Raw genomic sequence first — 15,824 nt, 5'->3', positions numbered from 1 at the left:
GTTTGCGCTTCCAGCGAGCGCGGATTTCATTGATGAATCAGGGGCACTGTCTTTTCACAATGACAGACCTAATATTATTCCGTTAACTCAAGAATTTCACAGTATATGATCACAATTGACTTCACTTACTTAAAAGGTCTTAGCCATACAGAGTAAACCACCTGGTCTTAATTCTCTAGAAATAATATTACTTATCATGCACAGAGTTTGGTATACTGTCTTCTCACAATGACAGACCTAATTTTATTCTGTTACCTCAAAAATTTCACAGTATATGATCACAATTGACTTCACTTACTTAAAAGGTCTTAGCCATACAGAGTATTCCACCTGGTCTTAATATCTAGAAATAATATTACTTATCATGCACAGAGTTTGTTATACTGTCTTCTCACAATGACAGACCTAATATTATTCTGTTAACCCAAGAATTTCACAGTATATGATCACAATTGACTTCACTTACTTAAAAGGTCTTAGCCATACAGTAATCCACCTGGTCTTAATTCTCTAGAAATAATATTACTTATCATGCACAGAGTTTGTTATACTGTCTGCTCACAATGACAAACCTAATATTATTCCATTACCTCAAGAATTTCACAGTATATGATCACAAATGACTTCACTTACTTAATAGGTCTTAGCCATACAGAGTAATCTACCTGGTCCTAATTCTCTAGAAATAATATTACTTCTTAGTCTTACCTTAACCTGACGTAGACGTTGTTTCAGGAAAACCGTCACTCAGCCGTGACCAGTCGACAACCGGCCTCTGTTTGACAATTCAGTCGGAGGACTTAGGAGGACGATGAGATTGGTTTCCGGCTCGAAGGACCAAATTGTGAAAGAATTTCACCGCTTGACAACTCATGTCAGGTTTAAGTCAAGACTTTCTTTACTCACAGCAAGGAGACAAAAGCATTACATACAAGCAATAGCCTAGTTGATGATTTGTCTGAATTCCCTACTTGCAGTTACAATATTTATAGCCCTCTTGTCACATACTCAGTGGTTTTTCAGGTTGCCCACACACAAATGTTCTTATTGACACAATATTGCTCAGCCCCTCCTCTCAGCTTTGTTCCTTGTGTGGTCAGCTAGTTCAGCTAGAATTTTGGCAACAAAGTTTATGATGTGTGTGGGTGACTGCCCTTGTGTGTGGTTATCTTTTGTGACATCCTGGGCTAATAACAAGGGTGGGGGCATAGAACAATAATAGTATATACAAAGATCATAATTTTTTTCACAAAAACAGAATTCCACTTACTTTCTAAATAATTTGTTCATGCTTAAACTGTACTTTTGTGCACTAGGAATCCCAGGGAAGGAACAAATCCATGTGCCAGCTGAAAGGAGGAACATGACAAGTGTAAAGGGGATGAAGTCTTTGCTACCTCTTCTTTCCAGTTCACCCCCGAATAACCACTCTTCCTTCCACCCACTTGAAATGACCACACAGAGACCTGTCCTTGGGTAAAACCTTTAATTAAAAACAAAAATGGTTTACTTTTCTTTTAAACTGCTCACACCAAGCCTCATGACAACTCAGTGTCCTATGAGGCCCACTAATACCGGAAATCCATACCCTGATGGGATCTGCACCCCCACTGCATTGTATGCATCAAAACCCCACTCCCACGGACCCGCAAAAACCGCCACCAAGTTGCAAGCATAATACCCTTTGCTTGCGTGCATCTCCACACCTTAACACCCCACTGCAAGCCTTCCCGTATACTGAAAAACTAAATGTCCGTCCCCACCACATTCAGATGCACCACATTCACCCATCCCCCTTTAAAAACAAATGTGGTTTCTGCTCCAATTCCCTGTGCCAGACAATGAGACCTCCAATCCTGACCACAAACCAGCTCACTGCTTTGTTTATTTTTATTAGGGCCTTGTTCAAGTGGTCAACTGACCAACACTGTGGTCAAGAAGGAGGTTCAGAGCTGGAGAAAATCAAATTTGATGTCCCAAATTAAATCCCTCATAGCCCTAGCTCCCAAATAATTTCCCTCAGCAAAAATTACCAGAACATCAGGGGGACGGTCCAATCGGGCACAACGTTCAATTTCCAGAATCACTCCGCTTCACATCATGCCCGGAACTCCAATCCACCACACACAGGTTTCATTATGTGGGAAACCCAGTTGGCGCCCATTGGGCCACACATCTGCCCTCCTAGCACCCCAGGAAACTAATGAGTGTCCGAAAATCCACACTAAACACTGCCAAATCTGCAATGGAAACAAACAAAACATCATTCATTCTTGTGTTCCTACAGCCCAACCCCAGTGTTAATTACCGAAAACTCCCAATGAACCAATCACATATTCACCTAGAGCAACTGTGAGTGGACAAACAACTGAAAACTCCCGTCCTAGCCCCCACCTCGCCACCTCCATGGCGACTCCAATGCGGAATAAATGTGAGGAATACTCCCCCGGCCATTTACCCGCGGCTATCACACATTTCCTAAAAACAGCCCCAAACTGAAATCTCGTCAAGAAAGACCCATCCCTATGAATAAAGAAAGGGCCATCCCAAGACTCCCATATATCCAGGTCCTAACTGCCCTTACTGGACATGCAGCGGAACCTGCAAGAGAGGCCAACACCAGACACACACCCCTGCCCACCTGATCAGTCCTAGACCGATGGATCCAAATTCGTACCTGATGCTCTTCTCACCAAATGTCCCTCTGAAGCAAGCCGCCTGGCCAGGCAAGGATGCAAAAAAGGTCAAAACGAAAACTGCCCTGAACACAGCCACTTCAAAAGAATCCACATACACCTCTTGCACACAAACAAGCAAATGAAAGAAAAAAAGAAAATCAAATGACACTGACACCTGCTTATAACCCTTCATAGCTTGAACCAGAACGTCAAAGCCGCCAACTTTTTACTCATGGCCCTCCCCCCAGAAACCCCTTTGTGAAAATTGCAAACCAAAAACAAAAGTACCAGGGGGAGACCATCCCCAGGGTCATGTCCCTACCCTTCCACCTGCAGATATTCAAACCACTCTCGCCAAGTGTGTACATATGCATTTCAAGTTCCCTTACAGACTGACCACTCAATCAAGACAGTGAGGACCTCAAGACAATCTTCCACAGTCCCGGTAGGCAAGAAATTCCTTGATGATCTGCTTTTGGTACCAGCTCCCGAAACCTGTCCCACTTAAATGAGAAAGAGCATCCGGTACAAATATTATCCCCCAGCTAAAGCACAAATTCTGCGGTCGGACAGAATCTCGCCCCACACCTCCATTGCCACCACCACCGAGAACAACTCCAGTAGCACCAAATTCTTGCACAGACCCAGCTCAAACCACTCCTGTGGCCACCTCCCAACACTCCATTGACCCACTATATACGCCCTCGAACCTGTTGCACCTGCAGCATCCGTAAAGTGGTCTTGTGCTGCACTGGTGACCACCTCCTTCATCCACAGTGAGCGACCATTATAGGAATCCAGAAAACGCATCCACACATCCAAGTCTTCCCGCAACTCCCTAGTCAAGCGACCTGCCACTTCTTTTTGCATCTTGGCAGTCACAACCTTCGGGTGTCCCAACGCTGACTGCAAATTCTTAGATTGTGGTGCAGTAATGGACAAACGACATGGAATACTAAATCCGACAAAAAACCTACCTCCAACAACGCTGTTGCAGCCCTACATCTAGCGAGAAAAGGCAGCATTTTTTTCACCCTCACCGGAGTCGTCTTTCCTACCTGCAGGCTCCAATGGACGCCCCCTCCCTTTGGCCGTGCAACGAGTTGCTGCGTGGGATCCTCCACATCCTGAACATTTGCATTTAAAATGACAAGTGCTCCCCAAGCGACAAACTCCCTTGTTGAAATGCCCAGCAGAAACCCTTTCACTTACTGGCCATGGGGCCCACAGCTCCTGTCCTCCTGGCACCCCCAAGAAACAACTGCGCCCCTATTCTGACTGATGTCATAAGGTGCATCCACAGGCTTATATTTTTGTGGTCCTAACGTCATATCAAAGCCAAGCAACTCCCCCATACACCCGATGGACTTGACTAGTTGCATCTACAGTTAGGTCTATAAATATTTGGACATAGACAACTTTTTTCTCATTTTAGTTTTGTACATTACCACAATTAATTTTAAATGAAACAACTCAGATGCAGTTGAACTGCAGACTTCCAGCTTTAATTCGGTGGGTTGAACAAACAGATTTCATAAAAATGTGAGGAACTAAAGCCTTTTTTTTAACACAATCACTTCATTTTAGGGGCTCAAAAGTAATTGGATAACTGTCTCAAAGGCTATTTCATAGGCTGGTGTCGGCAATAGCTTCGTTATGTCATTATTAATTAGGCAGATAAAAGGCCTGAAATAGATTTGAGAGGGGGTGCTTGTATGTGGAAGATTTTGCTGTGAACAGACAACATGTGGTCAAAGGAGCTCCCCATGCAGATGAAACAAGCCATCCTTAAGCTGTAAAAACAGAAAAAACCCATCCGAGAAATTGCTACAATATTAGGAGTGGCAAAATCCACAGTTTGTACATCATGAGAAAGAAACAAAGCACTGGTGAACTCAGCAACGCCAAAACACCTGGACATCTATGGAAGACAACAGTGGTGGTTGATCGCAGAATCATGTCCATGCTGAAGAGAAACCCCTTCACAACAGCCAACCAAGTGAACAAAACTCTGCAGGATGTAGGTGTATTGATATCCAGGTCTACCATAAAGAGAATGGTAAAGACTGCAAAAAGTTGTCTCTGTCCAAATATTTATGGATCTAACTGTATATAGCAGAAAAGGGCCAAACAATTTTCCGGTGCCTTTTCTCTTATGATATTTGCCAGAATGGCAAATGCCTGTAGCCAATTCTGAAAAGTATGTGGAATCAAACGCCACACACCCTTGTTCTCCCCAGTCCTCTTTCCTTCACTTACATTAGTTTCCTTTGACCAAAACGCTCTGCCGGCAGTAATGAGAATATCTTGGCGTACTTACCTATTAAACACTTTTTCCCTGACCTCTTGTGGGAGGTATGCCCCTAAAGGACCTTTTAAAACAGACATAAACTTCACCTTTTGCAAAGTCCCCCACCTTCAGGCCCACTGTGCCCGTTTCTTGTCCTCCACGTCCATCTCCTTCCCCTACACCAATGCCCCCCAAACACCCCGACATAACCAATCTAGGGGTGGATAAACCACTGCTCCCCTGTACAACCCCTTACAGATGCTCAACTGGCCCAGAAAATGCTCCACATTCCTCCCTAGGATTCAATGCCGCCTCCACACCTCAGCTGGGGAAGGGGCCCCTGTTGCCCCTGCCCCAAATTGCCCTGGATCACAAAATCTCTGTTGCCCCTGCCCCTGGTGCACTGGATCACAAAATCCCTTGCACAAGGTTGCAAAATCACATGTGTGAATGGTCACTGGTGTACAGGAGTCAAAAACTGCAACTGTCCATTAGCATAGTGATGGGTTGCCTAAACATTAAGTGAAATGTTGCCATGCCATAAAAAGTACGACCAATCAAGAGAAACCCAACAGTGGATCCTGAGAGTGGCATGTTTTACATTACCCTTCCTACTTTTTTCCAGTCCTCTAAACCTGTGAAGGTCCAGGTTTCCAAAGAAAGCAGTGATGGAAATTCTTTACTATACAAGGACTGGCAAATCTGATGAAGGGACTCCAGCCAAAGCCCTTTCAGTTAGGTACTGTAAGAAGTCTTCTTCCAGAAGTCATGTGGACTAAGTTCAGAATTTGGTGGAGTTTCTATTCCTAAGAGAAATTGGGAAAGAAGGACCTATTCAGGAACTTACCAATACTGTACATATAGGACTTTTGGCAATCTGAGATGTAGTAGCAGACGGACGTTTGTAACAGAGTGGAAAAATCTTAGTAGATACCATGTTAGGTCACATATAATGCATGGCAAGCTTCATGGATGGGATAAAAAGATGCATAGTTTGGTGGCAAGCAAAACTGTATTACTGGATTATAGGAGCAGAGCACTTCAATGATGCTGATCTACAAATTCTTTGTGTCTGAAAGTTGATGGGCTAACGGTTTAGATCCTGTCACACTTACCTCTTCCTCACCAAAGCGCAGGTTCCTCTCCTGTCAGGAACTCCACAAGCTGGTAGCGCCACAACAAGTCTTCACCAGGGCACCCCACAAAAGATAATGGCCTGGAGGCCACTGGGCTCTTTGCTGATGAATACCACTAGGTAGGGTCACCGTACCTAAAGAAGAAGGCTGGAGTGGCCTCGGTGTGGAGACAGACAGCAGACGAATGCAGTACGGCCAAGCCAGGGTCAGGGCAGGCAGCGGAAAGACATGGTCAGAGTCCAGGCACAGATCAGGGCAGGCAGCAGACAGACATTGTCAGATTCTAGGTACAGGTCAGGGGAGGCAGCAGACAGATGTGGTCAAATTCCAGGCACAGATCAGGGCAGGCAGCAGACTGACTAGGTCAGATTCCAGGCACAGGTCAGATCATAAATCACAAGGAAAAAAGGTAGCTGGTGCAAAGTAACAGCACCAGCCACCATTACTGCTGAGGCTAAAATAGCCTCTGTTTCTTTAAAGAGCTCCTCCTCCCTGGGCTGTTAGTGTGAGCAAGACAGGAAGTGCTCCATGCTCTCTCAGACGGAGGCAGAAAGTGAGTGCTGCACTTGGCAGCTTGACAGGGCACACAGGAGCGGGATGCGGCAGGAAGATTTAGCAAGGACCGTTGTGGGAACCGACAGGTATCCTGACACTTTCCCATGCATGGGAAGCTCTGACCCTGGGCATGCCTGCTCTTCCAAGTTTTATCAGTTTTGGCCATCCTGCCAATCAGGAAATAGCCTCTTAATCATCCCTATTGAGCTATTTAGTAGCTCAGACACAGCATTCAGCATTCGTGCAACATGTCTCCACTAGTGCTGAGACCTGGTTACTGATTAGACTCTGCGCCTTGGCCCTTCTCAGGGCATACACCATTTCTGGGCAAGCTGTAGAGGTGACATTTTGCACAAACCATGTCCACACCCTCCTAGGCCTCAGCAGAACCCAACCAATCACTCTCTCGAAGGCTAGACGCCTAGGAAGCTACTCAAATCCAGGTACTTTGGCAGGTTCATGTGCTCACTACTTGCCTGGATCAGCTTCTGGCCCCCTGGGTCTCCACCAATGGTCACTTACTGCGGGACAGTTTGCCCATAAATTTCGTACTTTGGCGGCTGGGCTCGCCTGGAAAAACATAGTACTTCACGCAAGATTATGGCAGGGCCTTTCTGACCGCATCAAAGATGAGTTGGCTGGTCGGGAGATTCCCACTGCTCTGGACGACCTGATCTCCCTGGCCATCCAGATTGATATTCATTTGCAGGAGCATTTCCAGGAGAGATCTCACTCTTGCAAGGTCTTCTTGCCATGATTAGCTCCATCCTTCCAGGGGCCTTTAAAACCTTCAGTCCCTTCTGTTTCTCCCTCTTCGGAATAACCTGTGCAATTGGGCCGTTCACATCTTTCTTCAGAAGAAAGGTCCTGGGGCTTATCTACAGGCCTTTGCATCTATTGTGGACAAAAAGGACACTTTATTAAACAGATACTGGGAAACTGCAACTCCTAGTATGCTCTGAGGGGGGCATGCTAGGTCACTCTTCTCTCCGCTCCACTCATCGTCTGTCCACACTTGCTCTTAAGGCCTTCATCGATTCTTGAGCAGCAGGCAATTTCATTTCAGCTTCCCTTGTCAAGGATTGTGCCTGGCCTAAAGTACCTTTGTCTCAACCCCTGTGTATCTCTGCTGTGGATGGTACCATTCTGTCCTGTGGACTAATTAGCTTCCAAAATGTGCCCATGCATATGTCAGTAGGTGTGCTTCATCATGAGACCATAAATTTTCTTGGTGCCTAAACCCTAATCCGGATCAAGAAGGGGGACTAATAGAAGACAGCATTTAACACCAGAGATGGGCATTATGAATATCTAGTGATACCCTTCTGTCTCTGTAATGCCCCGGCTGTCTTCCAAAGCTTTGTCAATTATGTATTTTGTGACCTGTTATACATCTGCATTGTCATTTATCTGGACAACATTTTGATTTTCTCTCCCAACTTGTCCACTCATAGACAGCATGCCCACTTCGCTTTACAATGGCTCAGAGACAATCAACTCTATGCAAAGGCAGAAAAGTGCCTGTTTGAATGCCCACAGGTGCCCTTGGGCTACATTGTTTCCAAAGAGGGTCTCCCAAGATGGATTCTACTCAGCGTTTTCTGGGGTTCACTAACTATTACCGTCAATTCATCAGAAATTACTCCACGCTGGTAGCTTGCTTCACTGCACTGACCCAGAAGGATGCTGACCCCAACTGGCCCTCTAAGGCTATTGGGCTATCATGCCTTGAAGTGAGCTTTTCTTTCTGGCCCAGCTCTGGTTGGGCCAGATGTTTCCAAGCCCTTCTCAATTGAAGGTGATGCCTCCTCTGTTGGAGTGGGAGCTAATCTCTACCAGACACCCACCGGAGCTTGTTCATTATCTTTAAGGAAAGTAGATCGCTTTCCAAAATGGCCCATTTTGTACCCCTTCCTGCATTACCATCAGCAGTTGCATTGGTGCCAATTTTCATTCGTGAAATTTTTAGGCTTCACGGTATGCCCATGCATATAGTATCTGATTGGGGGGTGCAAATTACCTCTTGCTTTTGGAAAGGCTTTTGCAAACCCCTGGACATCTCTGCGGAATTCTCTTCAGCCTATCACCCACAGACTAATGGGCAGATGAAGAGAGTTAATCAGGCCTTGGAGCAATATCTTCAAGCCCTTGTACTTGTTTACCATGATGATTGCACCAGCACAAATGAATCCCCATTCATGGTTGTCTACAGCAAACATCCTTGCATTCCATTTCATACACCCTGCTCTGCCGATGTACCCGCACTCAATGCCCTGCAGAGGGACTTCAGCCGTATTTGGGCTTCAACCCCAGAGCACCTAAAGCACTCAGCTTCTCATTACAAGAAGTTTGCTGATCGGCATCGCCATAAGGTTCCTCTTCTCCAACCGGGGGACAAACTCTGGCTCTCCACAAGGAATATTCTTGCAAGTTGCCTTCTTCCAAGCTTGCTCCATGTTTCAATGGACCTTATGCCATTTCTGCCAAGTTTAACTCAGTTTGTTACAAGTTACATCTTCCCCCACATTTCAAGTTGCCCAATACTTTCCATGTGTCTCTGCCTAAACCATTGATCCTGAATTGTTTTCCTCCTCCCTCTCCGCTGGCTACTCCTGCATCATAATATTTTCAGGAATATGAAGTTCATCAAATTTTGGATTCCAGGAAGCTTATGTACATGATTTACTGGAAAGGTTTCAGTCCAGACGAGAGATCATAGGTTCCAGATGCAGATGTGTTTGCTCCTTTGGACTTCAGTTTTTCCTATCCCCCCAGCCAATCAGGAAATAGCCTCCTAATCTTCCCTGGCTATTTAGGTAGCTCAGACACAGCACTCACCATTCATGCAATGTGTCCTCTAGTGCTGAGTCCACTTAGCTTTGCTGAGTTCCTGTACATCTGTTGCTTAATTCAGGGTTTCCCCTGTCCGCCCCTTATTGCCCAATCTGTTATATCCCAGCCTAAGCCCTTGTGCTGTTCCAGTGTTCCTCTCTGTCTGTGGTTGTTCCTGTGTCACCTGTGCCTCCTGTTGCTTCCAGTGTTTCCTGTGTTCCCTGTGTCCACAGTGGCCCCTGTGTCACTGTTGTCTAATTCCTGGATCCCTAGTATTTGACCCCTGGCTTGTGACCTGACCTCTCTTGCTTGCTGCCTACCTTAATCCTAGTCTTCCTTGACAATTTTTGAGCCTAGTGATTTGATTTGGTACCATGTATCTTCCTGCCTACCCTGGTGTGCCCAAGGACTGCAACCTGGCAGTAACCAGCAGCGCAACATCCTTACCACTGGAGGCTCTTGGGAAGACCTAGTTACTGCATAGACTCTGTGCCTTCTCAGGGCTCACACCATTTCTGTGCAAGCCATAGCACAATGTATTTAAAGATACTGTACATAGTATTAGGTGAAGAATACCTGGAGCACAAGGTCAGAAAAAAGAAAGACAAAGATGTGTGCAATAGACAACAAAGAATGTAATCTTTTTAGAACAGCCATTTTGATGGGTATTGTAACTTAATTCTGTTCAAGGCATGGGAGAAGCCCAGTTATTGTTATGGACAGATTCTAAAACGCATAGAACTGCAAACTCACATGCAGGGATTTACCCATTCTCTTTCAGAGCAGGAGTTGAACTGGACCCCATGTTCCTCACAAAAATATATAAAGTGTGTTGTGGAGATTTTAACACCTCTGAGATATAATGAGCACCACAGTTGCAGCCCAGAGAGAGGATGGGAATAAAATCTGATATTTTGGAGAAAGTGGGAGCTTGAAGTAAAGTTCTTAACTCTAAATGTACCTTGTGAGTCCTTCCTAGATAAATAGCAGATTTCTAGATAGAGATTAGAACTTTCATATTCATAAATCATAGATTTTGTCCCAACTGAAGCTTTGGAATCCTGGGGATCAAAGAAAATAAAAGTGTGTCACCTATAGAGTTAGTGGCCCCAGGCTTTGGTCTTTGGAAGGCTGAGGGGATATATTTGTTATCTAGGTGGAATAGAACCCAGCATTAGGTAAATGGTACAATCATTAGGATGATTTGATAATGCCTGAGTGGCATGACCTTGGTGAGACACAAAGGTCCCTAGATAAGCAACTGCAAGGGGGACCAGTCCAGCACTTGGAGGTGGAGTTGGAGCCAGAGATGGCCAAGGATCATTACAGAAGTGACTTGCTGCATAATGCCTCATGATGCAACATGACTTGGGATTCCCAGAGAAGTATGAAAAAGGTGGTTGGTAAAGAGTGGATGTCACAGATATAGACTGCTGTGTTGGAAAGGGTTGTGACTGGACGAACTCTTCGGCACATAGGGTGGAATAACTTTTAACTGATTCTGCAAAATCAAGAGTGAGAAGCTTTTGGAGCACCAAGACCTGTGTGCCTTTGGGGGTTTCCAGTGTCTTTAATAAAAGATACCCAAGATTGGTGGAAAACTGGGGTCCCTTGAAGGGATTCATGACTTAAAGTAAACTGTAATGGAAAAGAATATGAATTAATTGAAAGAAGGCCAGCCCATTAGCATTTAATCAGTGCATGAATGAGGAGTGAAAGCACCCAAAACAGTTGAGGGTTTTTAACAGGCCCCCCAAAGGGATGATGGACTTTACTGATAATTATGTCAGGTTGCAGTCATTGAACTAAAAGGTAGCTATCCAGCAAGGTTTGAAAATGACAGAGAACTAAAGACAGCCAAAGTTCATGGCAGGCAGCAAGCATGGATGGACACAGTCAAAGTGGCACAAAGGGTCCCTGGAACACAGGAGGCACAATTTGCAGGAGGAGGAAGCTCACCACTAGTTTTGTGACATGTTGTTTGAATGCAAAGCAACATCATAAATGGCTGGAAAAATCTGGAAAGCTGTTTAATCTTGATTCAGAGCAGGAAGGGTAAGCTGGCCTTTAGATCCACGTCAGGATGCTGGGAGGAGAGGCGTGCACTAGTGGGGGAGGAAATGGGTGTACACTAGGTTGTGAGTATGCTGCATATAATTGCTTGCACACTTATTAAAATGCAAACAATGCATCATCAGCCATTTTATTATTGTCTGAGTTTTTTTCATTTTAGAGCATTTGAGCACCTCAAAACTTTTTTCATTGCTGTTGTAAAAGGTAAGGATTTCTAAAGAGATGTCAGATCTAAAAATTATAAGCTTGCTCAGTTTTGTTTAAAACCCTCATTGAGGCACATCTGGAGGAGTACGTCATCAGCCAGGAAATTGTGCATTAATTAGAAGCTTGGGTAAAGGGTAAAACATTTTTCTTTTCAGATTCTGTTGGCACCTCATTGTCAGCTGTGGGTGAATGACAGCAATCAGTCTTTAATACATGGCAGGCGAGTTTTAATCACACCATTTTGTTCTAACTGAAACCCAGCTGAGTGCTTTACTTAAAGATGAATTTAGCAGCAGCATCAGAACTTGTGATGTCTGTACTGTGACAGCAAACTGCAGTGAAAGCAGTTCACATGTGGCCAAGTGAGACTGTTCTGTATGTACCTTCAGATTTGATTTATTGTATCATGGACTCTGACTGGAAGTTCTTCCTATACAGTTAAGTCTTCCCACTGCAATCAAAGTTCTAATTAAGCTAACATTGAAAAATTCTTCCCAATCACTTTCATGACCTGCACCAAATATCAGTAGATGAAGCCATGTGTTTTCTAGAGAAACGCAAGAGCAGAAAGTGTGAATGATGCTCATTAAATTTGTTAGTAATGGGGAGACAGTGTGTGTGCTGTAAATATGTTTTTTTCTGCATCATTATTTAATTTTATTTCCTTTCAGGGATCATGTATCTGGAAAATGTCACAATGAAAAGGAAATGTCATTGCTGGTGTAAAAAAAAAAAAAAAAACTTGAGAAGATGATGAGTGGCAAAAAGGTCATGGGCAGTCAAGGCTAGTTTATGCAGCAGGGAAGGGGAGACCTAGTTGGTCTGGTATCAAACGATCTGACCTGTTCAAACAGCTACTGTAGCACAAATGGTTGAAGAACATAATGCTGGTCAGGAGAGAAAGGGGTCATAACACACAGTACATATGTGATATATATAGTGGTGCATAGCTGTGAAACAGTTAAAGTCCACCATCAAAAGAAGTTACAGTAGACATGTGAGTGTCAAAAATTTACAATAGATGGCAATGGATGAACTACTTTTTTGTTTAAATAATCAAGAGCTTGTGATATCTGAGCAGTTATGTGAAACATGGCATACCAAATCTGCTTGTTAGTAGAGATGCTGCTGCAAATATGAGCTCAGTTTTATGAGCATTTGTGTCAGCATCTCCCTTAATAACAGCCAAATACTTTGTCAGCACAGCACTTACTGAATTCATGAGCTGAGATCTGTAAATCCCCTATTCACTTATTCATCATTCACTTAAGAATCAACCAGGCAGAACGGAGAAGCAAATTTTGTTAAAGAGGAAACTAAAGCCAACCTTTCATGAAATACTTATGTGAGCTCCCATTACCAACCTGCTTATGAGGATGCTGGAGGTCTGGCTTTAGTTGTTTGAATCACTGACCTAGGACAAATGTGCAGAAGGTAAAATCAGAGAAAAGTCAGAAATCCTGATCTGTGTACTTGACTGTAGGAGTCCAGAGACCTGCAGACTCTCTATTAACCACCTACACCCCAAATTACCATAATAAACACACCATTCCACTCATGGTTAAATAGCCCGCAGGCCTTATATTAACAAATAATTTTTAAACATTAAACACCTAAAATAAATTACAAAACAACATAATAAATAACAATTCAATTACAATATAACCATGTAGCAACACATAAAATAATGTTAAATTAGGAGCAAAATAAAATAAATTAACAACCCCTTTTTAATGTCTAAAACACCACCAGTAACTCCTTTCTGGTTGTTGGTCCGAAAGGCTTGGGAGGGCATTATGATGCAAATAACATAAGAATTTTTTGGAAAGCCCATTTGAAGTCAGTGCCTTTAGGCTTTATATCAAGTAAAGAATGTTTTTTCTTTTTTTATCAATATGTGATATTGTACTTTCAACTATATAAATTCCCCAATGGCTTGGGGTGATATTGTTAATGATGTTTTTTCATACAGTGTAAAAATTGAATATTACTGTCACCAATTTCCTCGACTGCACAACGGCTTTCTCAAGCGCAAGATTAACTGCTTCCGGCCCAAATCTAACACTCTTCCCAAGACACAGATGGGACTCGAACTCACGGTCTAACATTTGCTCAAGCCCCTCTTTTACCCACCGAGCCAAAAGACCAGCGGCTTGTCAAAGAGTCAGAAAGAAACAGCCGTATTAGACAAAAAAAAAACATGCACCTCAGGTGCCTGCTTTGACTGTATTATAAGAACCTCCTTTTTGAAGGTGCTTGCAACCACAGGTGGTGGCTTGGTGAGAGAGCAACAGTCTTGCAAGCAGTTGGTTGTGAGTTTGTTTCCCAGGAATGACGTTTCAGATGGTTGTGTGTACATTGTCTGCAGCCCACAGCAGCACCAGAAGACCCTCTATATCTGTTTCAAGGCTGTGAGATCTGAAGTCAAATCAGGTGATAAGAAATTGTTCTTTAATAAAGAAGATGCTAAGTAATGCTGCCCACTCATTGCTCTGCTCGTATCTGCACCGGTCAGATGAAAAGCACATTTTAGGTAAATTGTTTTTTCACTTTAATAACTATGTTTACCTCATATTAGAAAAAAACAAAAAAGGACTTTTCTCCTGCCAAGCTTTTAAATATAGCCTTTCTCCAATTGTCTGTAAATGTGCAGTGATGTTCCTGGCTAAATTTTAGGTGTGAGAGTCAGTTTGTTGACAATACATATCAATGACACACTGTGCCAAATGTCAGAGTAGGAAGCGCTAGAATTGTGGCTGTTTATATTTATCAATCTTTCTGTTCCTACAAGATGCTGCTAAATGTTGCTGCTGGACAGTAAAAACTGAAACATGACAAAACACATAGTAAACATCTCAACCTCAGTCTCATAAAATGTAGCCAGAACTAGTGATAAGGAAATCGATGGGGAACTTGCATCTCCTATGTTTCTCTATCGAGATTGTGCTGCCAGGAGAGGGAACTGCCTTCCATCCACTTTGTACTGTGAGATAATCCCAACAGTAGAATGAGTGCTGTTTCTGTGTTCATGCAGTTGTCATTATCTCCATATATAAACATTCATATCTCCTACACTGATTTTCATAAAAATGTGAAATTTTCAGGATACACAGGGAACTTTTTTTTAGTAATAAACTAAATGTAAGCCCTCTACACAGTTGCCAGATGGGGTCACAATCATAAAATCCTAACAACAATCCGGGATGTTTTCATATTCAAGTGGGGCAAATTTCAAGACCAGGGTCCCCAAATTGAGTGGATGTTGAGGACCACCTGGAGGCCACTCTCATGGCAATGAAGATTAGGGTACTGTCAATTGTCTGTGTGCTGTGGTGCCCCTTAAAGTTCACTAAACTTCAAAGCTCCGTTCAAACTGTCAGTGAGGTTGCTCGGTGGTTATCTCTTCTTCGTGCCATGGAACCCTGCCTAGGAGGAGACGCTCCGTACCGCTCACTGCCTCCTGCAGACAAACCTGCAGACGCTGCAGTGTGAGGGACTGAGCGGCTGGTCGGGTGCCTGTTACACATTGCTGGACACTTACATTCTGTGAACCCCTATTTCTCTGGAACAGAGGGATGTTGGCAACTGGAAATGTGGAAGCCAGTAGGAAATGCGATTTTTCCCTCCCATCACCTATTAAAATGTTATACCTATGATATCATGCTACCCTTCACACATTGCTCGCCCCTTACTCTCCATGAACCCCAATTTCTCTGTAAGAAAAGGGAAATGTAACTACAACTGCACTCCTATCATACCACGATGCCCTGTGGCCCACAAGTTTTATACCAATGTCAACAGCGGCCCCAAGATGAAGAAAGGTTGGGCACCACTGTATTATAATATAACATTTTATTTTCATTTAACTTTAGCAATTTAGAGTTCAGTCCACTGCATAAAGTTCAAATAGAAATATGTTAATTTTAGTCTGTAATGGGACAAAGCTAGCATAGTATATGTGTGTGTGTGTGCATGAGTATTTTACCCTAAAACACATTTTTTTTAAAAACTAGCTGCAATATTACTAAAGGGTACCAAAAGAAAGGCCCAGCT

General features: G+C 43.6%; 1 protein-coding gene across 1 annotated transcript in view; it reads right to left on the bottom strand.

Annotated features, from left to right (window-relative positions):
- The window catches only part of OLFM1 (olfactomedin 1), a 108,794-nt gene extending 107,875 nt beyond the window's left edge, over positions 1-919 (bottom strand). The window contains exon 1 of the mRNA XM_072431494.1: positions 709-919. The gene's annotated coding sequence lies outside the window, so the exon portion shown is untranslated. The remainder of the gene's footprint in view (positions 1-708) is intronic.
- Positions 920-15,824: the final 14,905 nt, after the last annotated feature.

The sequence above is a fragment of the Pyxicephalus adspersus genome, chromosome Z, assembly GCF_032062135.1.
Source record: "Pyxicephalus adspersus chromosome Z, UCB_Pads_2.0, whole genome shotgun sequence".
Taxonomy (NCBI): Eukaryota; Metazoa; Chordata; class Amphibia; order Anura; family Pyxicephalidae; genus Pyxicephalus; species Pyxicephalus adspersus.
The sequence above is the reverse complement of the archived record's forward strand: the minus strand, read 5'-3'. Positions and strand labels throughout refer to the sequence as shown.